The sequence below is a fragment of the Ambystoma mexicanum genome, chromosome 4p (genome assembly GCF_040938575.1).
Source record: "Ambystoma mexicanum isolate Mex_15411 chromosome 4p, UKY_AmexF1_1, whole genome shotgun sequence".
Classification (NCBI taxonomy): domain Eukaryota; kingdom Metazoa; phylum Chordata; class Amphibia; order Caudata; family Ambystomatidae; genus Ambystoma; species Ambystoma mexicanum.
The window spans coordinates 670,971,752-670,997,227 of NC_090927.1; the positions used below are offsets into that span (position 1 = coordinate 670,971,752).

General features: G+C 46.9%; 1 protein-coding gene across 9 annotated transcripts in view; it reads left to right on the plus strand.

The window, feature by feature from the left end:
• Nucleotides 1-25,476, plus strand: part of FAM135A (family with sequence similarity 135 member A) — a 1,883,908-nt gene that overhangs the window by 1,667,794 nt on the left and 190,638 nt on the right. The window lies entirely within an intron of this gene.

Below are 25,476 nucleotides of genomic sequence, written 5' to 3' on the forward strand. Positions count from 1 at the left end.
TTGGAATCTCGGCGCGCCTTGGTTCTTCTCCTGTTGAATCGGTTCTTCGAACTTGGTATTGTGAATAATGTCTTCATCTTCTACTCCGTCGTCGGGCTTCAAGAAGTGTCGGGACTGTGGTTCCAAGATGTCCCTGACGGACTCGCACGACGTCTGCCTTTGGTGCCTCCGCGAGAGCCACGCCACTAATGACTGTGATGAATTCCAGTCCTTGACGTCGAAGGCCTTGCGGGAGCGGAAGAAGTTGTCTGTAGGTAGGGTTTCCAAGCCCCGTAAGTTGAAATCCGCTGGGCTTTCGACCGACAATTCGAGGGGCGACTTTCCGTGTCGGCGTAAGTCCAGTGGATCCCGCCATTCCTCTGCCTCTTCTAGGCACTCTCGGAAGCGCCGTCATCGGTCGCCTTCCCCATCCTCGTCCGAGGACTCTGCCAGACGGCGGGTGGCTTGTCCCAACAAGCATTCATCATCGGCGGAATGGGACGCATTTCGCAAGGAGATGATGGCGATTTTTGAATCGCAGGGCACTGTTCCGTCCGCACTTTAGAGAGAAGCCAGCAAGGAACGCGCTAGGGCCACCGCTCGCACGCCTTCGGGCTCGGGCGGTCGGCGCGATCATCGGGAGCCGTCGGGGTCCCGATCGGACAAGATTGATCACCATAGCCGTGCCAGATTCAGGTCCCGGCCCTCGACGTCCTCAAGACCGTTGGAGCCTGTGAAGCCTTCTAAGAAGGCACCGACGCCATCGGCGCCTTGTCAGTCGAGGGACTCTTTCGAGGCTCTGAGGAAGCCGACGACGCCATTGGCGCCGAGGCCGTCGAAGGACACGCTCGGGGCTCCGGCCTCGAAGCCATTGTCAAAGTCATTGGTGCCTCGCTCGACGCCGATTCCATCGACGCCCTCGATGCCTTTTGAAGAGGCTTTACCGGAGGAGCTCCGGAGGGCCGTGGAGCCTCCAAAAAAGGCCCTGAGTAAATCAGTGAGGCCTGTTTGAGCCTTTTTCTGTACCTTCAGCCAGGGATTTATTCCAGCGTTTGGATTATACCTCAGAGGTGGAAGAAGGTTTAGATGAGGAGGGGCTTGTACCTCCTGAGGTTCCTGATGACCTGTTGTCTGGTTATAGCCAGATGGAAGACCTGCGTCAATCCTTGCATGATGCCAGTGGTCTGGACACCTCCCCGGAGGTTGAGTTTGGCAGGCCGAGCCTGGTACACACGCTGAGTCTTCGTACAGGCGTCTCATGTCGAGGGTGACGGAGTACTTGGGGTAGTCTGCTCCACCTGTGGATTTTCTGCAGGATGACCTAACAGATATATTGGACCAGGGTCCACCCACTGACCCGGTGCTGCCATTTCATATGGCCTTACAGAAAAGGGTGGCGGCGGCTTGGACTGCTCCGGAGAGTGTCCCGGCAGTGAATAAGTCGCTACCGAAAAAATACTGTCTAGCCAGTGGCGACCCCAGCTACTTGTCTACGCACCCCACTCTGGAGAGTTTTGGTGGTGCAGGCGGCTACGGCCCCAGCTAAGCAGGCTGCGTACCCTACTATCCCTCTGGATAGGGACGACAAGCGCTTTGACGGTTGGGCGAAGAAAGTATTTTCATCTGAGGGTATGGCTTTAAAGGCAGCCAACTCCGTTTGTGCCTTGGCAAGATTCACTCACACTCTGTGGAATTGTGTATCTTTGGTGGCTGAACATATTCCCGAAGGGGAGGAACAGGATGGTTTTCTTGCCCTCGTGCAGGATGGCAAGGATGCCATGTGTGAATCCGTTCAGTCAGGTCTGGACATGGCAGACTGTGTCAGCTGGTCCATGGCGGCAAGCACCGTGATGCGCAGGTTTGCGTGGTTGTGGAAGTCGGGGTTTGCTCCTGATGTACCGTACCGGCTTCTCAACATGCCCTTTGATGGTGACCATCTTTTTGGCAGAAAGGCTGACGAGAGCCTTGAGAGGTTGTAGAACTTCAAAGCTGCAGCAAAGTCTTTGAGCGCTGCAGTGCGTCAACCTCTGCCTTATCGCCCTAGGGGACGGCAATGGAGGGGAGGTTCCTTTCGATACTACTCTTCCTTTGGTAGATCGAGGGGAGCTGCCAGTCAAAGGGGTCAACATAGGAGTACCAGAGGTGGAAAACAAGGTACTCAAGGTACTCAAGGTGCCAAAGCCGCTCGGACAGTTGCCTCTTTGCCCCCAGGCACTGCTGCAGCCGCTTCTGCTCAGTCATGAGGCCATGTCCTATGGTTCACCGGTTGGGGGAAGGCTGGCCAGCATCTCGTAGAATGGCATGCCATTACTTCAGATGTGTGGGTTCTGGAGATCATAGCCCACGGCTACTGTCTTCCTTTCCGGCAGAGGCCTCACAACAATCCACCGGGGAAGCTCTCTTTGAAGAGTCTGGATCCGCTCCTTGCGCAGGAAATCAAATCCCTGCTGGAGAAAGGCACCATAGAACTGGTGCCTGTAGCGGAGAGGAACAAGGTATGTTATTCCCCATATTTTTTGATCCCGAAAAAAGACGGGGGATTGAGACCCATCATGGACTTGCGTGGTTTGAACAAGCTCCTCAGGAAGGACAAGTTCAAGATGGTTACTCTCTCTCAAGTCCTCCAGGCCCTTCAACTTCAGGACTGGTTGGTGTCTCTCGACCCAAGGATGCTTACTTTCATGTGCCGATTCATCCCAAGCACAGGAAGTACCTGAGGTTGTGGTTGGCAACTCGCATTTTCAGTTTTGGTTCCTACCGTTCAGATTGACCTCCGCCCGAGGGTCTTCACCAAGCTAATGGTGGTGGTGGCAGCGTATCTCAGGAAAGGGGGGATTCACGATTGGTTTATCAGGGCGCGCTCTCCAGAGCAAGCCCTGGATCATTTGTCGGTCACCTGCCACTCCCTTCACAAGATGGGCTTCTCCCTCAACTTAAAGAAGTCTCATTTGACACCTACCCAGCGGCTCCAGTACATTGGAGCAGTGCTCGACACATCCCTGGGGGAGTGTTCACCTCCCGAGGTGAGGGCTAATCACATTCTGCAGATGGTGGACAAGTTTCAACATGCCCAGAGTCTCCCAGCGTTCGAGTTATTGAGGTTGCTTGGCCTCTTGGCATCCTGCATTCTACTGGTGCCAGAGGCCAGGCTGCGGATGAGATCTCTGCAGGGAGCTCTCAAGATGCAATGGTCGCAGTTCTCCGGCAGGATGTCGGATCCCGTTCAGGTGCCGCCCTCGGTCGCCCAGGATCTTCTGTGGTGGGCCGTCGAAGGCAATCTGATGAAGGGGGCTCCATTTTGGCTACCCTGGCCGGAGGTAACGATTGTGATGGACGCATCCCTCACAGGATGGCGAGCTCATACCAGCGAATTGACAGTCAGCGGTCGTTGGTCTCCGTGGAGTCCAGACTCTATATCAATCTGTTGAAGCTGAGGGCCGTCAGGTTAGCCCTGAAGGCTTTTCTGCCGTCTGTGCGGGGGAAGAGTGTCCTGATTATGACGGACAATACAGTGGCCATGCACTACCTCAACAAAAAGGGTGGGGGGGAAGGGTCCCTCCCACTGTGCAGAGAGGCGATGCAGCTCTGGGCCATCCAGCAGGAAATTTCGGTCTCGGCAGTTCATCTGGCAGAGCACAGCCTTCTCAGCGTTGAGCGCCAAAAGCATTGTCGGGGTCTCCCCGAAACTGCATTGCTTTATCAATTAAATGTATGACTTTCCTTATGTCATCAAAGGCTTGCCTCTCTTTTGCGAATTCTGTTTGATCGGAGTGAATGAGCAGCGGTAACGGGTTCCATTGTTAAAGCTAAGACCTTTGCATATATTTTTTCATCTAAATTAGGAATAGCTATGCATCTATAGGAACTGCACACTTTGGGGTCCTTCCCCCGGTTTCAGAATAACCTGCATAATAGCCTGACTCACTGTTTCCGTTATGTTACCCAACTCCATAGAGGAAGTAAATACGTCTACTGGAGGTTTCAACAACTCTACGCCAGCTCTTTATAAAAATGTCCTGTGAACAGTCTGACCCTGGGGCCTTGTTAGCTTTCAACGCTTTTATAGCCACTTTCACTTTCACTGTGGGTAAATCAAATTGATCTCTATGCTCTGCCCATATATTCCTAATCTCAGCCTCTCTTATTTATCCCTTACATTGATCCTCATCTCCTCAGGTGGTCTTGTACAAATATCTGTATAATTTTCAGAAGACCTCCCGTACATCCCCATCTGCTCTTAAATGTTCTCCCTCCTCTGCTCTTTGAGATTTTATGCAGGTTTTCGTCCGTTTAACCTTCAACGCCTTGGCGAAAAGCCCATCTGCCTTGTTGGCTTTTTCAAAAAAAGTGCACTTTAGGTTCAATAGAGTCCTTTTCACCCTATTAGTCGCCGAAGTATTTATCTGCTCCCTTACTGCATTCATTTTCCTGAGGATTTTCCCGGATCCCGTCCGGCCTATATTTCACTACCAGTTCATTCAATTCTGTCCCTAGTCTCTCCCCTCCAGTCTCCTGGTTTTATCCAGTTGGCAGCCCAAAACCAGGAAGTGCCCTCTGTGAGAAACCTGAGGGTGTTCTTCCAAGCAGATCTCGGGAAACCCTTATTCAGGTGGCCAGGGGAGTGCTGGCGCTCTCAGATCCCAACCCTGGTGGTGGACGAGGGAGGGAGGATCACCTGGGTAAGGAGCCCCGGGCTCATGCTCAGGGGAATGCCCCAGGTGAGATGCGTATGATGCAGAATAGGCAGAGGCGTATAAGCTCTCTGAGGCCTTTATAGGCTACACTTCACTACATCTACGTCACCTCCTTCCATTAAATCTCTCCCATCCAAACTCACTAACTCCTCCAGATGGAACCGGTCCCCTAGGATCTCAAACCCTGTAATGCTCAAACCGTCAATCTCAAAAACCCTGTGATCTGGTTCACCATCCTAATACTCCCAAGCCTTCTTCTTTCTATACCTTTTGTTATTCCTTACCGCGATCCCTACCTGCTCAGGTAACATACTGCAGTTCCCATAATCCCCATGGACTATTTTACAACCTCAGTTATTCCTGTCTGCTTCAAGAATCCCATCCCTCTGATTACCCTTTTCCGAATCACCCCAATCTCCTATGTTCCGTTCTCCATCCCGTTTATTTTCGTCCATGTCCCCATCCTTCCCTACTTCGTCCCGTAGGCTATTTTGACACGCCAACCCCCCCCTTCTGTCACACGAATACTGTTTCACACTCAAGATAGCAGACTAATGTTAAACCTGTGCACACAACATGTCCCAACTGGAGGGTCAGGCAAAGTCATGCAATTGACTCAAATAACACACACCCAACAGCCTTTCCTTTTCCCCACAGGGATAAAAGGTGGAGCAAGAAAGCACAAGATGAGGATGGCAAGCACGAAAGATTGCACGATGAGACGGCTAATTTAAGGCGGCAGTTCAAGTGGAGGAGAAAGGCGGCGGGAAACGAGAGGGTGGCGAGGCGAAAAGTAACCTTGCCCTTTTCGTCCCAGGCCCGCTGAACCTTTGTGGAGGAGAATCTAAGACGGAGAACAATAGCACGACTGTCCTGCTGGAGATGTCAATGGTACACGAGGCAAGCCTATGATGATAAGGCGGAGCAGAGGGGACTCTCGTTCCTGTGGTACCTGCCTTGACTCCAAAGATGCCAGAAGCCAAGCGGTTCATAACAGACGGTGAGTCCAGGGGAGAATCGATAAGCACTGTGCTGTGTTGAGTGAGAATTGCAAAGTGGCACCTAAGGCTAATGAAATTTAATAGGAACTTTTAAATGTGTGGGCAAGTCCAGCTGATGAGGGAAAGCGGTACCATGTGGGTGGTAACTCGAGAGACTCTGGTCAAGCCCCAAATTGAGAAACTACAGAAACCAGAAGGCCATATGAAGACCACCAAAGGAACGCAAAGTGGTCTTATATGAGGGTCGAGCAAAAGCCCTGTACATTCAAAAGACTTTGATTTGTGAATTGGCATGAAAGCAAGGGAAGTGAATCCCAAAACTTTTTAACTGCATAACAGTGAACATTAAAAAGTAAGGAGGGGTCAGCCCAGAAGAGGGGGACCAAGGGATGAGCCACTATCACCCTGCTTGAGAGCCATTGTAAATCTGGTGAAAGAAGGCTAAGAATCGAGAGGGGTCAGAGCTCGGTGGAGGGGCATCTGAGGGTAAAAAGTCGTCACCCCAAAGCAGACTTTAAAAGAGACGGCAAGAGTGAACCCGAAGGAGGGCTGGCAGAGATGAGGCTATCACCCGAGTACTGACAGTCAAGAGAGGTCTAAGCCCGGCCGAGGGAGATCCGAGGGCGAAGCTTTCATCAGAACTTTGTGGAAAACGATACGTGAAGGGTCAGCCCAGAACAGGGAGACCCAGGGGTGACGCCATCACCCTATTTTGACTTTGGAATACAATTGAGAAGGGTCAGCCCAGAAGAGAGGGATCCGGGGGTGAAGTCGTCACCCTATAAGAATTGTGAAAAACGAGAGGTGAAGGGTCAGCCTAGAAGAGGACGACCCCGGGCTGAAACCATCACTCACATTGAACTTTGGAAACAAACTTTCATTTGTTAAAGGAACTTTTGTTGTTTAAACCAGTCAGACCCGAAGGCCAGAGACTTTCAGAAGGAACGAGACGTGCCTATCGAAGAACCATGAGAACTGCCATTTGGAACTGTTGTCTCGTGCTATAGAAACCTGAGACCATACTGTGCTACTAGCTACAAGCTCCAACCTTAACCCGTGCTCAAAACGTGGGGAAGGGAAACCCAGGCTAAAGCCTCCTGACTTAGCATTTGAGAACACTTCATTCCTTTCTTGAAACTTAACCCCACACCCTTTGTTTTTAGCATAAGGAATTGGCAATAGGTTTTCTTAGTATAAGCCCTTTTATTTGACTTGACACCACTAGGAATGCTTTATTTTCATTTGATGGTCTGACACCTGTCCCAATCTTAGATTTAGGCTGAGGTTAGGCCCTTTTCATACCCGCATACAAACTTTAATTTGTTCAATAAATACCCTTGAACTGTGATCACTTGTGTTTGTCTTACTTGTGGCCCAATGAGGGTCTCACACCTCCGATAGTGGACTTAAGTGCATCCCATGTGATGTTGCATTCCCAGGTACATTGCTTAAAGAAAACGCTTTAATTTGTGTGGAAATCTCGGTCTTTACCCCTCATCTCTAAGCAAATGCCTGGGAAGAGTCCAGGTACAAGGGGTAGTTACTGTCTTCCCTCATAACCAATTTAAGGTGCACCAGGCTGTGGTCTGATATTGTAATTTCCCCAATCGCCACCTCCCCAATATTCCCCGAAGTGAGTTGGATCCGAATATGTAGTTGATCCTAGTATGTGCTCTATGCACATGGAGAAAAAGGAATAGTCCTTTTCCGAGGGATGGGAATCTCCCCATGCATCATAGGTCCATATTCAATAGCTTGTGTCCAACTTCCCTAGTCACCTGATGCCCCTGGCCACTTCCTCCCGCGTATAGTCCACTTCCTGCAACAGGACCATATTCAGATCTCCCCCCCCATAATTATTTCTCCTTCCCTAGGGATAAGCAAGTGTTGTGAGCACAAGGGTTTCCTCCATTTTTTAAGGGGGCTGTGGTATGTGAGGAGAGATACAGCAGAAAAAAACGTACATATACCACTAGCTGCCCACCTCTAACACACCGAAAGGTGGCTACTTGTCAGAAATGTACCTCACAGTAGGAATTTCATAGGATTATATCTCCCACCATAGACAAAGAAATGTGTTTAGCATATTTTAATTATTATATCAAACAACATGGTAAAACAACATAAAAAACCTATTTCCAGCGTTCGTTATTTGTAGAAACACAAATGGGCGGAAGAAGCAGACACCAAAACATTTGCAATGTACAATTTGCGTGATGTTAGTAATGGTGTATTTTGATCGCATTTTCAATTATACAACAACATGGTATAATAGCGTCAACATTTGAATATGTTTCTAGGGAGAAGAACAACACTGTTGCAGTTTAAAGCTCGTCAGTAAAGTCCAACGCCCCGTCTTCAGGACGCAATAGGTTAAAGAAACACATTACACTGGCAACATGGCGCCTATGTGTCAGTGTAGTGACCTAAAAAGATAAATAAAAATTGTTTTACTCAAACATGATAAAAACGGTGATGGTGGTGTTTGTGTGCATACAAAACAAGTAGCCAGGTTGCTAACCTTAAAAGTGATTTATTTTGGTGTGATGGGCACAGCGATTGCATGAATCAATTTAATTGAGGCGGCAGACCAGTCCGTTTTAAGAATTCAAGCTGTAAATCAATACGTAAATTTATTTCGATTTTTGTTGAAATAAGTAACATATTCAACCAACAATAGTTACATTTTGATATATGAATCTATCATATTTACCACTTTATGTGTAAGGCAGGGATTTTTGTTTCAAGTCCTGCAGAGAAATTTCAGTAGTGTACCGAGTTTCTATGGTATTCCGGATACTACATGTCCCATAATGCATCATGGAATCTAAAAGAAATGCGAAAAGCCTTTCAATTTCACAGGTTTCACCTGATTTGCGTTTCTTTCAAGCATTTAAGTGGCAGGGCATAACACTTACTTGGCCATAATGATCCCCAAGGCTGTCTTGCATTGTTATATATTGGGTTATATATTTTAAACCGCTCGCATGTCAGTGAATGGCTCTGTGTGGGAGACAAAGGCACCAGAGAGTACAATTAGACTCTCTAGGTTTTTGAGCAACAATCAAGTGTGGCATGGATTTCAAAGCAGGCTTACCTCTCGTGTGTGCATTCGTCTTCACAGAATCGCTTTACCCCGTGGCTTTTTCCTTGGTTGAATACTGGTGTAAGCCAAAAGTCATTCGTTGACATCGAAAGAGGACTGCCAAGTCCAGTCCATTCGTGTGTGTAATAGAGGAAGGACTTTCCTCAGTATTAGAAAGGGGTCGACCATTTTTGAGTGTATATGGATCCTATGAAGGTATACTGAACACTGCAGTAAATAATGATCTGCTTGCTAGTTCTCAGTAAGGGGGTGTGTATAGTGTGTCAAATACATTTTTTCATATAGAGCAAATGTGTGCACACAATGGTTATGCATTATATGACAATTTTAGACAAGGCATCACCCTCCAGCAGACATGATGGACATAAATGGCAATGAGATCATATTTCATTAAACCCCCACTGGTTGTCTGAGCTATTAGTGGATAAACAGACTCCACTCTACGGCAATATTTAGACCGGACTGGACTGTATTGAGATTATAAATCAATTTTTACTCCATTTTTTTAAGGAACAGATCCCTATTCCCTCCCCGTGGGTGAGCTTCAGATGTCTCAATAACAAACCAAAATATATCTTCGCATGTGTGTTTCGCTTGTAAATAATGGGCCACCAATGGTTTATCCGGAGTACCATTCCGGATAGCTGAGCGATGTTCGCCAATTCGTAATTTCACTGACCTGATCGTTTTGCCTATATAGATTAACCCACAAGGGCATTTTATCCCATAGATCACCCATTTAGTCGGGCAATTTGAGAAGGATTGGTATTTCCATAGCCTGTCATACAGATCAATCTGTTTCAAATTCTTGGTCAAATGGCAGACTTAACAATGTCCGCATGCATAATGACCACTGACTGGTGGCAGTCCCCATAATGTAGATTGAATGGGTGTCTCAATGTTGTTAATAGGGTAAGTGTGTACTAATTTATCCCGCAGATTAGGCATCCGCTTGAAGGCAAATCTAGGACAATTGGGTTGAAAATCATCGGTATGAATGATTTTTCAATTTTTTAGTATCACCCTTCTTAGGTCATTACTCGGGGGCGAAAAAGATGAGACACATGTAATTCTATCATCTTGTGGTTTTGTGTGTTTCTGAAGGATCACTTCGCGATTTGCGTTACGTGCTCTCTTCATAGATCTCTTGATTATTTTCCGAGGATATTGTCTCTGTTTTAGTTTTTCGCTCAAGAACTGGCTATTGATTTTAAAGTCAGCCAATTCACTACAGTTCCGTTGGATTCTAAGAAATTGTCTGTAGGGTAAATTTTCCCGTAGACTAGACGGATGTAAGCTGCTGAACAATAAAAGCGTATTCTTGTCTGTGGGTTTTTTGAATAATGTAGTACCCAGTTGGTTTTCCTTTTTGAAGATTTTCAGATCAAGAAAGGCTATATTGTCAGTGCTTGATGACATGGTGAATTTGATGGTTAGAGTTTGGCTGTTGAGCCATATTAAAAAGAGATCTAGTTGGTCCTGGCTTCCGTGCCAAAGCATGAACACATCGTCTATGTAACGATGCCATGAACTAATGTGTTCATGGAAGGGATTAGTCGCCGTGTAGATGAAATTAGATTCGTAGTGATCCATGTATAAATTTGCTAAGTCTGGTGCAAATGTAGCACCCATTGAGGTCCCATGCCTTTGTTGGTAAAAGGTTTGATTACACAAGAAAAAGTTTTTTGTCAGTGCCAGCCTCACGCATTCGATGATAAAATTGGATGGCACTGTACGGTCAGCTCTTGTCTCTAGATATTGATGTAATACTTCAATGCAGTGGTCCTGGGGGATGTTAGTGTATAACGAGACTACATCCAGGGTGACCAAGATGTCATCGGCCCCTGGGTGTAGACTGGCAACGATGTGTATCATAGCTGTAGTGTCTTGCACATATGATTTCATCTTAGACACAAATTGTCTCAGGAAGGAGTCTGCATAGATGGACAAGGGCTCCAGCAATGAGCCTATAGCTGAGACAATCGGGCGACCAGGTGGATGAGTCACATTCTTATGTATTTTGGGTAATAAGTAAAAGGCAAGAGTGGTCGGATTGGGTCTAGTCAGGAACATCCGCTCATCCTTACAGATCCACTTTTGATCGTGTGCATGTTTCATAAGGCTCAGAATTACTTCAGTCAATCCTGTAGTAGGGTTGCCCACAAGTTTCCGATAACAGAGTTGGTTATCTAACTGTTTTTCAATTTCCAGATTGTATGCATTCACATCCCACAGTACGATATCCCCCCCCCCTTGTCAGCGGGTTTCACTATTGCTTTCGAGATTTATTAGAGCTCTTCGCTCTGCTTGTGTTAGATTATCTTTTTGTTGGTTTTTATTTTAAAAAGATAATTTAATTCTCTTATTATTTTGTTTTCGAAAGTGAGAATTTCTGGAGAGATCATGGCTGGTGTTGGTGTAAAAGACGAAGGACATTTAAGTCCTGATATATTATCGTCTGGAGTCAGCCCCTCTTTCGGATTGCGTAAAAAATACTTGAGCCTTATCAGTCTGAGGAAATTTCTCATCTGTGCCTCAGTGGTAAATTTATCGGCAGCTTTGGTTGGAACAAAGGATAGTCCCTTACTTAAGACACTGGTTTCTGTCTCAGTGAGATGGTGGGAACTAAGATTGAAAACCGGGATTATCAGTTGTTCTGTGGCGATTGCCACTGTCTGGTTGGCATCGTGCGATTTCCCCATTGTCTGTTCTTCCCGCGTTTCCCCTGTCCCTGAAAAAACTGTGGTTGGGCACCTCTTTGCGCTAAGCCTCCACGGCTAGTAGAGGGTTGTGCTGTAGAGGAATCAGAGTCACTGCTGTTGGATGAGTTAGAGAAAGTGACAAATTTATTTACACGGTTTCTATTATTGGATGGACCCCTCCCTCCCACTTGGTTGGCATTTTGTTGTTGAAAAAAGGTTGGGTTTAGAGAGGGATAGGTGGACTCTTCCTTGTAGTTAAGTATATCTTTTTTTAACTTCCATATCTTTTTGTCTTGACTTGAAACAAAAATCCCTGCCTTACACATAAAGTGGTAAATATGATTGATTCATATATCAAAATGTAACTATTGTTGGTTCAATATGTTACTTGTTTCAACAAAAATCTAAATAAATGTACATATTGATTTACAGTTTGAATTCTTAAAACGGACTGGTCTGCCGCCTCAATTAAATTGATTCATGCAATCGCTGTGCCCATCACACCAAAAGAAATCACTTTTAAGGTTAGCAACCTGGCTACTTGTTTTGTATGCACACAAACACCACCATCACCGTTTTTATCATGTTTGAGTAAAACAATTTGTATTTATCTTTTTAGGTCACTACACTGACACATAGGCGCCATGTTGCCAGTGTAACGTGTTTCTTTAACCTATCGCGTCCTGAAGACGGGGCGTTGGACTTTACTGACGAGCTTTAAACTGCAACAGTGTTGTCCTTCTCCCTAGAAACATATTCAAATGTTGACGCTATTATACCATGTTGTTGTATAGTTGAAAATGCGATCAAAATACACCATTACTAACATCACGCAAATTGTACATTGCAAATGTTTTGGTGTCTGCTTCTTCCGCCCATTTGTGTTTCTACAAATAACGAATGCTGGAAGTAGGTTTTTTATGTTGTTTTAGCATGTTGTTTGATATAATAATTAAAATATGCTAAACACATTTGTCTATGGTGGTAGATATAATCCTATGAAATTCCTACTGTGAGGTAAATTTCTGACAAGTAGCCACCTTTCGGTGTGTTAGAGGTGGGTAGCCAGTGGTATATGTACGTTTTTTTCTGCTGTTTCTCCTTCCCTAAACTGCAATATTCTAGAAAGGAGATCTAACATACATTTTGATTTTTTTTTAAATGGGTGCGTAGTGATGAAACGAGGCTTTGCTCCTACGTTCCTCTTTATTCTTATGTATCTCCCCTAATTGTCCTTTAGCGTGCCTACCACCTCGAATTGGACGTGTCACCTAGTCAGTATTGCTGCCCCGGCTTTCTTCTTCTCTGTCGTCACATAGAATTGCAAAAGATATTCTCTATTACATAGCCTGGACCTGTCCTTTAGGCCCTGGGGTGATCCCAGAGGGCCTACAGGTCAAAAATATACCGAGAGTATTTCTAGAAAATCCTAAATTTATGAAAGGATTCAGCGGAGTTGGCAATAAATGTTCGCGCGACTGGGTGATTCTCATTGAAACAGCCGAGGAAGAAAGTAAAAAACAGGAAGACTTGGACATCTTAGAAAAAAAGATAATAGAAGAGTCAAGCATTCCAGAGATAAAATCTGCATTAGAAAAAATGAATGCAGAGATGTCAAAATTCCAAACTCTAACATTGGACAAAAAAAATCTGGAAACTAAAGAAGGATATTGCTCATTATAAAGAAGAAATCACATATCCCTACTTGGTTCCTGGCTTTTTCCAACAATACAATACAAACCAGACAAACTGGAACGGGCAGTCCCAGCCAAGACCACAAAGGAACAGGAAGTTTGTGAGTTTCTCCAATTCTTCCAATAGTAGTGACTCAGATAGCTCCTCAAATGTTCCAAACACAAGTGGAACTACCCAACCCCAAAGGGGCCAACAACCGTTTTTTCAACGACGGGGCAATCGGGGAAGAAACAGACAATGGGGCAACCATGGCATGCGGACCCGACAGTGGGTCCCGCCACAAACTTGGTAACCCCATCTTTAATTTGAGCACACATGTATTATTGCCAGACGAGATATCAGTTCTTTCAAAGGGGTTATCTTTTGTTCCTGTATCTAGAGCAGATGCCTTTCAAACAGAAGTTGAAATGCGTAATTTCTTTCGTATCATTAGGTTAAAATATTTCTTCCATGATAAAAATGATCCAATACCTGATAATGACAACAGATCGGGAAAAAAAAAACCTTCCAATTTCATACCACTGCAATCTATGGTATCACCGGAAATACTAGCTTTCGAAAACAAAATTCTAAGGGAAATGAGATTTCTATGTGCCAATAAAAACAAGTGCCGAGACAATCTCTCAAAATCAGAACATCTAGCTTTGAAAAATCTGGAAACCAATCCTCTATTTATAATCAAGCCGGCTGATAAAGGAGGAGGTATTGTCCTTTGGGGTTCCGACCTCTACAAAACCGAGGTGGACAAACAATTGTCCGACACCCTAGTATATAAATCTATTCCATCAGACCCAACTATAAAAATCATGGAAGAAATAGTTAGCCTGGTTACACATGCGGCAGAACAAGGTTGGATCAAGGACGAAGAGAAACTTTTCTTGATCAACAGAAATCCAGTCACCCCGGCATTCTACTGTTTGCCCAAGATACATAAACATTTAACCATCCCTCCAGGACAGCCGATAGTGTCTGCCATCGGCTCACTATTGGAACCCCTGTCAGTATATGCTGATGTGTTTTTGAGACCTTTTGTGAGTCAAATGAAATCATTTGTGCAATATTCCATTGCAATGATAAAAAATTTGGATTCACTCACCATTCAGACTGAGGATATTTTTGTCACACTTGATGTGACATCTCTCTACACCAACATACCACAGATGAAATGCATTAATGTCATGTTAGAATTGCTCGAAACACAGGCAGACAAACGCCCACCCTCGGCTTTCATTGCTGAATTATACATATCGCCTTGACAAAAAATTCCTTTATCCATGACAGTTCTTTTTTCCAACACCTTAACGGTACCAGTCTGGGGGCCACATTTGCCCCAGATCTGGCTAACCTTTACATGGACCATTTAGAGAAAAAACATATATATATTGACACCAATCCTTTTGTTAAAAACATCCAAACCTGGTATCGATACATTGACGATATCTTCATGATCTGGCGGGGTACCATGGAAGAACTTAAGATCTTTAACACCTGGCTCAATCAATGCGAGTTGTCTCTAAATTTCACCTGGGAGGCCAACAATACAAGAATTGCTTTTCTAGATTTACTCATTTACCGAATGTCAAATAATCTAATTGGGACAAGTCTGTACAAAAAACCGACTCAAAAGAATACCCTGCTTCATTTTGCAAGTTTTCACCCGCAATCATTAAAAGAAAACCTACCTTTCTGCCAATTGTTACGCATCAGACGTAACTGCTCTGAGAAACAAGACTTTGTAGCCCATAGTGAGGCATTAAAAAGCAATTTAAAAGCCAGGGGGAACCCCACACATACCATCAGAAGGTCATATAAAAGGGCGGCCAACATTCAAAGGATCGATTGCCTTTCTAAACAAGACAACACTGAACTGGACAAAATAACCTGTGACATCTTTCACTCCTGTAAGTAATGATTTGAGAAAGACCATTCTTAAAAACTGGAAGATGATTAATAGTCTTTTTCTATCCTTCCTCCCCGTTTTGCTTTCAAACATTTACAAAATCTAGGAGACAAATTGGTGCACACATATCCGAGACAGCCTGCCAACTTTTCCACACAATCGACACTCTGGAATTTGCCTCCAGTTGTAGGTCATTATAAATGCGGAAAATGTCTTGTGTAATTTCACCAAAAATTTAAAAACCATTGACCTGAAAACTGTTGTCTGGAAACTCAGATGATTCACTAACTGTGCAGCAAAATGGGCCATTTATTGTATAATCTGCCCATGTGGGCTTGTTTATATAGGTAAAACTAAAACAACAGTCCGCACTAGAATAAGGGAACATCGGTCCTGTATAAAAAATGGGACGAAGGATAAACCACTAGTTGAACACTACCAAAAAATGAGACATTCACACGACATATCATGGTGTGTGTTGCAAACTGTGGATCCACACCCCCGTGGGGGAGATAGGGACCTCAAATTGCAGAAGCTCCAACAAAAATGGATCCATAAATTAGACTCTGTCAAGTGTGGCTTAAACTTGTACATTGAGTGGAACCTATTTGTCCACAAATGAGCCCCACATACAATTTATCAATGGCACCATCAAGCATTGACAGCCATAGTACGTTTGTAAACCTATATATTCTCATCTGGGGTGGACATAACATTCGTGCTAGTTAGCAGTTCAAATAATATATATAACTTACATGCGGTCATACACCAGCCGCTACCTTCATCCTTCACCTAATAACTAAGTGTCACGCCTTTTTCCTTCGACTTTGTTGTCCAACATTCTGTATTTGTCAACTATGGATGGACACCTAAATGTCACAATAATCATTTGATATGGTCACACGAAATGATGTGACTCGGGTCTTATATCTACTTGCCCCAGACAAATATATCATAACATCTATACACAGAAATGAGCCTTTTGACATTTCAAAATGGCCACCATACAAACATAATCGGGTCGTTTAGACATCAGTAGTCGCCGCCTAGCCACGCAATGACATCACTACATCACACGTTGGCTACATTAGGCGGATCATGTGACCCAATATGAACAATTTGTACTTGCATATGGATCCCGACACGCCGTAGCCGCTCTGCCATAGAAGTAAGTGTTCTACCATCACTCAACAACTACTACACTTTTTGAAGGTAGACCCGTTCAGCGCACTATTCGTTTTTCTAACACATTGCTATGTTTCTAATTAACTACAACAGAGCGCTCGAAAGAGACTAGCATCCAGTAAAGGAGGTTTCCAAGTTCGGCCCGCTATACAAACAATTTCCCGCACGCCGATACGAAAATACACCTGGTGACAGTACAGCCGTGCGGGTCCACAAGAAAGTCGAAGGTACGAACACGTAGCTCACGTGCACCTTAGAACATAAATTGTCAAAGGCAAAACTAATGCTCACTAGTCCTCTGTTTCCCTTAATGCAGAGCCACACAGTTAAAAACGTACACGTCGGGCTACGATGCACATACTTACCAGGATGAGTGTAATAGATGTATTGATGACGCACATCGCTTGAACCTCTTCGGGTTTTTCTCAAAGAAATTGACAAGGTATTTACGCATATAGGGGGTATAACCCAGCAGGCATAATTATAATGTATTCTTTGTTGTTTGTTCATTGACCAAACCAACCTCCCCCCTGTACTCTTTGCATTTGAGCATGCACGAGGGTGTATGCAATATGATTATTGAAAGACTATTAGGTTAGTCCAAAAAAGAAAGACATATACTTAGATATTATATGAATACTAGACGGAGAAACTAGGTATATCCGAATGCTAGAAAGTGGTATATAGATTATTGGATAATGGTATACCTTTGATGCACATTGAACAATTTTTCAAATGTTTGGAAATATTAGGAATAATGAGGTAACGCTATAATTGTAATTAGCCACTGAGCCGGTTGATAATGGTTTGATATTTTTGTGTTTCTGTTTAGATACATTGTCAAACAAAAAGCATCTCTTCTGAAAAGACGACATCCAACACCAGGTGTCCTCTGTGTGTCCTGACGAAAGCCTTAGTCGGACCATCAGGTGTCCGGGTACAACAGTTGACACGTATTACCCCGAGTGTTTACATATCTAAGGCTGGAAACAGAGTCATCTCTGTCGACACATCCTCTATGAGGGCTCCCTTGAAAAATCATTTATAATGTTTACGATTGGAAGTCACCTTGTTTTACTAACATCACTCTAAGTCGGCAATGGGCTTTATTGGGTTTTGATATATGCCAACAGATATATTTGTATGCTTTTGAACACAGTGTCTCATTCATTGTTGTTATATGTTGTCACATGTTGTCTTTTTTTTTTTTTAAATGGACCATTGACGTCCCTGCTTTTTAGCATGTACCCGAAAAATAAAATGTAGCATATTTTTGTAATACCGGCCTTTGCTTATATCTAGTGATACATGTTTCCACACAAGATTTTGACCTATAGTTGCCTCATGCCAGTCTGAATTTCCAACCTATATGTTGACATCAATAGGTAGCTTGTTTTTGGGACTCCCTCTTTTGTCCCTCCTTTGTAAAGGCCACAGGGATCCCTCTCTCTGTCTCTAGTCCCCTTGTGTCCGCCATTTTCGATTTTTCACTGGATCTCTGGGGGAGAAAGCAGACTGTTTGAGCTTTGCTTTCTGCGCCTTGCACTGAGTTTAGTGACCTTGTTCATTGGTAACAGAGCAGCAGCCGATGAGTTCCACACATCTCTGTACCTGCACTCTCAGCACTGCTCATTTCTCTGCTCCCCGACTCCTCTCACCTTTTTCTAATCATTGTCATGACCTTGGCTCCCCTAGGCCACCAAATCAACAGCTCATTTTCTTCTCCTCTCTCCAACCTTTGCCTTCTTCCGGCCTCCACAGCTCCTCACTGGATTGCCATTGCCTTGTTCCTGCCTCTTTCCGCTTTGGTGGGCGATCTCGACGATGGAGGAGGCATGGCAGGCGCCGCCCCTTAGTGGGGGCTCCTGGCCAGCTTCCACCACTCGGAGAGTACTGGATGGGCCAGGGTGGGAGGAGGCCTGCCCCGGAAGCAGAGCAGGGACAATCGCTGGAAGGGGGAGGTGGGCGAGGGACCAAGAGAGAGTTGGGCCTATAAATGCCTGCTCACGCCAGGGTTTTCTCTCTCTGTCTCCGCCCTCTCCCCGGCAATTGATTGGAATTCTCGGTATCCTGCATTTACGAACGTCGGATCAAGAATTATTTCGCGGTCTTATCGAGGTCGGTCGCTGCTCCAGGAAGTGGAAGTGAAGTGTTACAGCGTTCCTGTGGTAGGAGTGGTCGGTTCCTGTGGAGAGGATCCGGGTTGCCGGTTGGAAGCAGCCAAAAGGAGGGATCGTCGCGGTCGCGTGGAGAGCAGTGGTCGAGCAGGGATTTCAGACGGAAGGCGAGGTAAGGAAGAGGCGAACCTAGCAATGGGCGTCAATAGGGGGGCTGTTTGGGCGGCGTACGTAGGGGACGGGTGAGTCAAGGAACAGCGTGGCGGGGCATGTGGCTGTCGGTAATGTAGCACCGTCTCGATGGCCCGCAATAGTGTCTCAACCCAGCCACTGTAGGATCAGCTGCTTTGTAGTTAAGGCCGAGAAGTAGTCACCCACACCCCCACCATATAGCCCCGCGGCCGAGCATAAGTCGAAATAAACAGTAGTTTTGACCAAGCGAGCGCAATTATAGTTGTGGAGTAGAGCACTCGGGCACGCCATTTGGGGAAGCGAGATACTTAGGGAGTAGGTGAGAATTGTGGGAATGGGCAGCATAGGGGTAAGCAGTCAGCCTCTTAGGAGTTGGCGGCAGTGTAGGGGGGAGAGAAAAGGCGGGTCACGAGAGCAGAGCGAGAGGGGACAGGGGTGAAAGGCAGGTCTAGCTGCCTGAATGGTATGAGGGAGGAGTGATACGAAGGTTGGAGTTTCAGACTCTGCAAGCGAACACAGTTATTGAGTGGTTAAGTGGGGAATTGGTTCGTGTGTTCCTCGGTTCGGCGTCCAGGATTTCCAGCGAAGGGTGGGTTTTCGGTTACAGTGAATGAGTGTCGTGGTTCGTGTTGGAATATGAACATGTGGAGAAGGTTCTAGGAAGAATATTAGGGTTCCAGTCGGCAAGGAGTGGTCGTGTAGCAGTTGGAGCCGAAGAGAAGGTATGGGCCAGGAAAGAGGGTCGAACTATAATATAACAGTCAGATGACAGTGGGGTATTTGTAGTGCGACCGGATGTTTTATATGTGAGGGGGGGTGGGCGGAATAGGGGTGTCGTCACTGGGTCGCGTAGCCCGACGCAGCTTTGGCGGGCTCGTCCGGTTGGGGACAGTCGCTACGCATTGTTTATACCGGAGTGCATGAGGTATGTGGGTCATGTAGCTGTAACCTCAGGGGCACAGGTTGGCCTGGAAGCATATATTTCAGCTTGCAGGATTGGGGGAAGGGTAGGAGGGGCCGAGCCATGTGAAGGGTAAACCCCATGTAGTGCCCGGTTGCTTGCCCCGCTCTAAGCTCAGTTGGAGAGCCGCAAATCTGCAGTTCGGGCACGTAGGTCAACGAGTATCGCGGAAGAAGGTACAATCTTGAGGCTCTACTTGTAGTGGGTTGAGGCCAGGGGGCGGGCAACATTATGTGAGCAATGCAACCAAGCAAGCTGCGCGTTATGGCTGGAAGCCGGGGGGGGGGGCGGGTTGTGTGTTGTGATTATAAAAACCTATCCATCGTCGGGTGTCGCAAGGGTGGGAACCGGCCTGCTGGAAAAACTGGGTGTCTTGATCAAAGGCACTGTACGGCCGGGTCGAACTACAAGGGTGCAGTGCAGTGTTTATGTGGGTCAATGCACTATCAACAGCCTGGACTATGAATGACTAAGGGCCGGGCTTTGTTAAGGGAATTGTGAGGCGTTGCGAATACCGACAAGGAGTACGCAGTTGGTGTTGCGTGTATTCCAGCCTAGTGTACAACATTATGGTACCACCCCAAAATGCCTACATGGGGACGTGCTTGTAGGGACCGTGAGGGGTGGGATGCGGCAACTCGAGAAGGGCCCAGGCACGTTTCCTCCGACATTCTGGGTTTAGTGGTTGGCGTAAAGGGAGAGGTGAGAATCGCCTCTCAATAGAACTAGGCAGCCTGAATTAATTGGGAAGGATGGGATCCGGCGGGCGGGCTGCAGGTTATCAGTAGCGGGTTGAGTAATTGGTGGCTCCGGGCACGGGAAGAGAGCAAGCATTCGGAGAATACAGAGGGGTTAGAGGGGTTAGGGGAGCAGCCACACGAATGTGGGATGGGGCAGCACTAGCAAGTGAGGTTACAAACGGGTTCATGTGCACTGCACATGGCATGTTGCATGTGGCCAGGTCACGCACATGAAGTTACGGGTGTTAAACAGCAGTGTTGCTTGCGACACGGGGCATGAAAATCCAGGTTGGGGGGGGCTTACTAATGGTATAATTGGAGGCTGCATGTGTCGGTGGGCATGTTAATTTCGCATTGACTGCTTATGCTTATAAGTTAGTCCTGAGGTCATACCCTCATCCCCCCGGCACTACAAAACACCACAATGCAGTGGGACAAAGCGGAAACGGACCTAGGGCGGGAAAATACAATTGGTAGGCGAACTAAACTGAGCGAATCAAGGGGCAAGTGGTGGCCAAGAGTGCAGCATGAGCATACATGAATGGTTTAGAAATGCATACAATGGTATTTTCAACAGTCCACTGTGCCACAGGTTGATGGTACTGGCAGTATTATGAAAGATTGCAGTAGGTGTGTTTTATTGTCCAGAGAAATTTTATAGCACGCATATGCACAAGCGTTCCTTTTCGCGATGCGCAACTTCCATAACGAGGTGGCATTGTCAGTTTTAATTTCATATCAAGCCAGGCATGGGTAATTCCGTGCCTGGGAAGTATCATTGAGAATGAGGTTCATAGGCCTAGGCAAGCCACATGGCAGGTCGTTTTGCAAGGAAGGTTTAGGGAGTAGGTTAAAGTTAATAGGTGGAAGGAGAAAGGTAGGTTGGAACACTCGCTTTGTTTTGAGCGCTTGGCCCGTAAGCCGTCGGGCGTCGGCTGATTCGTGGACAGTCGCCCGGTCTTCCCACACGCATGGGATGCATAGGTCGAAGAAAGCTTTGCACAGGCAAGAGCAATTGCGGCATAAATGAGGATGGTTTAGGGTAGGCGGTTTCTGTCACGTGCACGTGGGCTTCAAGGAAGGCCTTAATTAAATGCAGCCCAAAATTGCGGATGTGATATTGAAAGGTGTACAATGGCACCAGTGAGGTTCCCTTTCAGGTACCACATGTCCCAGATTGCAATTTATTCAACGCCCTGGTTGGTATGCACTTTCGAAGTGGAGTTTTTCCGCTGTGGCGGCAAACTCCTGGAAATTGTAACTGCGTGACTTATGTTATGGTTAATGCTGAAGGGTTTTTAATCCGTTTTGCCCTGTTATTGGCGTTTATGGGTGGTGGGTCCCATTTTCAGTACGAGGCTGGCACAAAACGTGCATGGTGGGTTGCGGACATGCCAGCAATGGGGAATTTGCGGTTTAGGATTTTTTTTTAAAAACAAAAAAAACAGGGTTTGTGTCACCGCGCGACATGGGGGCTGGGTGCTGTCTATGTAGTCACAGTTTCAGGAAGGCAGTGGGATGATACGGTAACAGGAGAAGTGGCGAGGATGGAACGGGCATTATGTATTGGGCTCTGATGGAGTAACATCGATGATGGTGAGATTGCGGTGCATAAGGGTATACTTGAGCGAGGGATTATGGGGGCAATGTATACGTGGTGGAGTTTTGTGTTGGAATGTGGGCTGAAACTTGTAAAATGCGGTTCCCGTACTTTTCTATTTCACATTAGACAAGTTATAATACCTGCATGCGGGACTCAGGCTTAGAGGCAGGAATCGCTTCCAGGAAGCCCAGGCATGCATAGTGGCCATGCGCGCAGCAAAACAGGCCCAAGCGCGTAGAGACACAGGGGGCACTGAGTAACGGGGACATGCAGTACAGTTGGGGGCGAAAGGAGAGTTCGGATACCGGACGGTTTTGTAAAAGTGCTTCTCGTAGCGCTACGAACCCTCAGGCAGCTGAGCCACAATAGGGCGGCGCAAACGGAACTGGGTTGCTGGCTCGGTCGTTTCAACAGAGTCTATCGAGAGCTCTGGGCAACAGGCCGCTGTTGGAAGCAAGACCACACATTCGCTGGATCCCCCCCTCCCTGAGCAAAGAGGTGCAGGGGAGAAGGGTGCTCTGGCTGGTGCGACGAGGGCACGCCCAGTAATAAAGGGTTGGGTCATGGGCGCACAGAACACTGATTGGGCTGTCAAGGGTTAGTTGAGGGGGGGCAGATTAAGTAGGGTCTGGGGCACAAGAACATCCAACAGCGGTATACAGGCATCAATACCTGTCCTTACCCTTCAGCAGTGAGCAGACACATTGTAGGGCCACAGAACCAGGTTTATAATTACATAATAATATCCAAACCAACACGCAAATGACTGATTACCATACGGAGTGCACCAGTGTCCCAACCCAGCTGGGGGACATATTAAGAACTCGGAATTGCAGTGGAAGCAAGACCACACGGAGCACCACGCGTTTGCTGGATCCCCCTCTCCCTGAGCAAAGAGGTGCAGGGGAGTGGGGTGCTCTGGCAGGTAAGACGAGGTCAGTCCCAGCAAAAAAGGGTAAGGTCACAGGGGGCACACAGGCTATGACCCCTGTCCCTCTCCCGCACGCGAAATCGTAAATAATATCCAAACCAACACTTGAATTACTGATCACCAAAAGGAGTGCACCAGTGTCTCAACCCAACAACTAGCAAGTCATCCCTGTTGAAGGGCGGGGTTAAATTAAGGGTCAGTGGAAACTCAGGGGTTACAAGAGAGACACTTCTCACAAGGGCGAAAAGGGGTCAGTGATCTTTGTCACACACACTGCCGGTCACGTTCGGAGCCCTATTTCAAATGTGTCAATGTCAGGCGGCACGTGAACGCACTTGATGATGATGTGAGTGTGTGAGCAGGATGAATGGGGCTATGGAGGTTTAGTTTCGAAGCTATGACCTGTTCTCTGGGGGGGAACTCTCTGCCGCCGGCAACCAGCAGAGAGTTGTGGCGGAGTCACAGGTCGATCCCTTTAGCAAAGCACTGGCAGACCCGTAGGGGGCTGCTCAACCAACAGCTTAGAATCTATGGCGCCCAGGAGTAATAAACTCAGGGGAGGCCCTGGGAAGAAGGGGAGGAGGGGTTAGGGGGCTTGGAAAGAATTCCAACCCCAAATGCGGGGGGAGGGGACAGGAAGAGGAGAACAAAGAAATCGTAAAGGCCAAGAAGGGAAGTCTGGAGTAACAAGAAGAAGGTGGCACAGCAAGGTTGGTAAGGAAACAAGTAGGGGAAGGGATAACTGAAGGAAAATACCTAAGGGAAGGGTAAGTGGGGACTGGGAAGGGCTTTGGGGGCGACAAGGGGAAAGTTCTAGTGGCATGGGGGGAGTAAGTGCAATGCTGGGGGGGAGACTGGGACACTTGGGGAATAGTGAGAACATAACTTGGAGGCCAGGGGGGTGGGTGTAATGGATTACAGGGAACAGACCATGGAGGCAAAGGCGGGGGCGGGCGAAAGAGAAGAGAACCGGAAGGGGCGGAGTGGTGAGCCTCTGGAGTGTAAGTGCAAGGGATAAAGGGAACAGGGGTAGCCAGGGTAAGATCCCTGAGATGGATAAAGGGGAGAGAGAACAAGGGGAATGGAATGAAGGTGAACAGAGCTCACAGAGACGGGAAATGGGAGATAGAAATGAAGCCGGGATCACTTAGCACTAGACTCAGATGGCTGGCTGGTTGGGCAGATAGAAAAAGGGAACAGGAACTTAACAAAGGAAGAGTTGGCACAGTAAGGGGACGGTAGCACAGAGCAGAGTAGAAATGAGTACTGTGATATTTGGACACCGAAAAGTTGTGTCTGTAAGTTAGAAACTACTGGGAATAAGAACACCGGGATAAGTGTCTGGAATAGAAGTTCAAAATGCTAGCAACGAATGGCCATGGGTAGAGAGAAATCGGTAGCGAGGGTCGGGCTCAATCGGAAGTGTCCACCAGACACGGACGATGTGGGGTGGGGTGGAGGCCGGACTTAAGAAGCCACTCCCGGCGTAGAAGAACCTGTGGTGTGGTGGATACATGGATCGCCTGTAAGATAACTCCCTGACTTTATGCAAATAAAGCTTGCCTTGGCATTGTGATTTCCAACTTGAGAACGTTGTTTTGTTTTTTTATTCAGGGATATCCATCCCATGGCGGGGGGGGGGGGGTGGTGGTGCAGGGGGAGCATGAATGAATGAGCCATACACTATGCGGAGTAGGGATTTGGGGGAGGCGCTGCAATGGGATGCCCCCGCTAAGGGCTCTTCACTCAGTTTGCCTCTCCATTTGTGCACACTGAGTCTCAGTGGGCATGTACCATTTCGTTTTTGGACCGCTGGGTACCGATCCCTAATCGGCGTACTTCCCATTGGGCCTCCAGACCCAGCAGTGGACTCGTTGTCTCCGCCTGCAAGGCTATTCTGCCGTCCCATCCCCCACGGTTCTTCTTGGCTGCCACAGCTCTCCACACGTGACACTGATCCCTCGGACGCAGTGCGCTTCGGATCCCAAATGGCAGCCATGGTTCAACATCAAGGGGCTCAGACGGAGATAGGCGGTCACTCATCAGTTCGCCATTCCTCGTTGGAGAGGCTCGCTGGTTCTCCTCTCCCCCCACCCCTAGTGGCGTTGTTATTTCACGTGCCCTTTCCACCAACTTGTATGTTTAAGGAGTCATCCACTTCAGGAGCCTCACACAGGGATATCCGTCTCGTCCGCCATCTTGGTGTCTCCCCCTGTTAATTGCTTTTGTAAGTGTTTCTGTTATCCTCCATAAATATCAAATTAAATTACCATTGAAGCAGGTAGGACGTGGCCTGGAAATGGGAATTCACAGACCACTGCAAACTACTGTATGTCTGAATAAAGCTCCACTTACCAGCACATTTATTGTCACATTCGTACCAACGAGATAGGATGATGCCTCCCCATAATTCCCCGGTTAATTACCATCACTCTCTCAATAAAATATTGCACATTTATTTTCACATTCGTGCCTACGGGACAGGAGACTAATGTGGGTTATTTGCTTTTAATCCTCGTTAACTGTCCTCGTTTTGCTCGAGACCCTAAATGGAGGGCAGTTAGTGCCCTCAGCTACAGGCACCAATGCCAAAGTGTCACTAGGCCTTGTTGCTTAAAGCCTGCAGCTTGAGTCAGCTATTTCCCGATAGTCCTGCATAACCTCGTATAT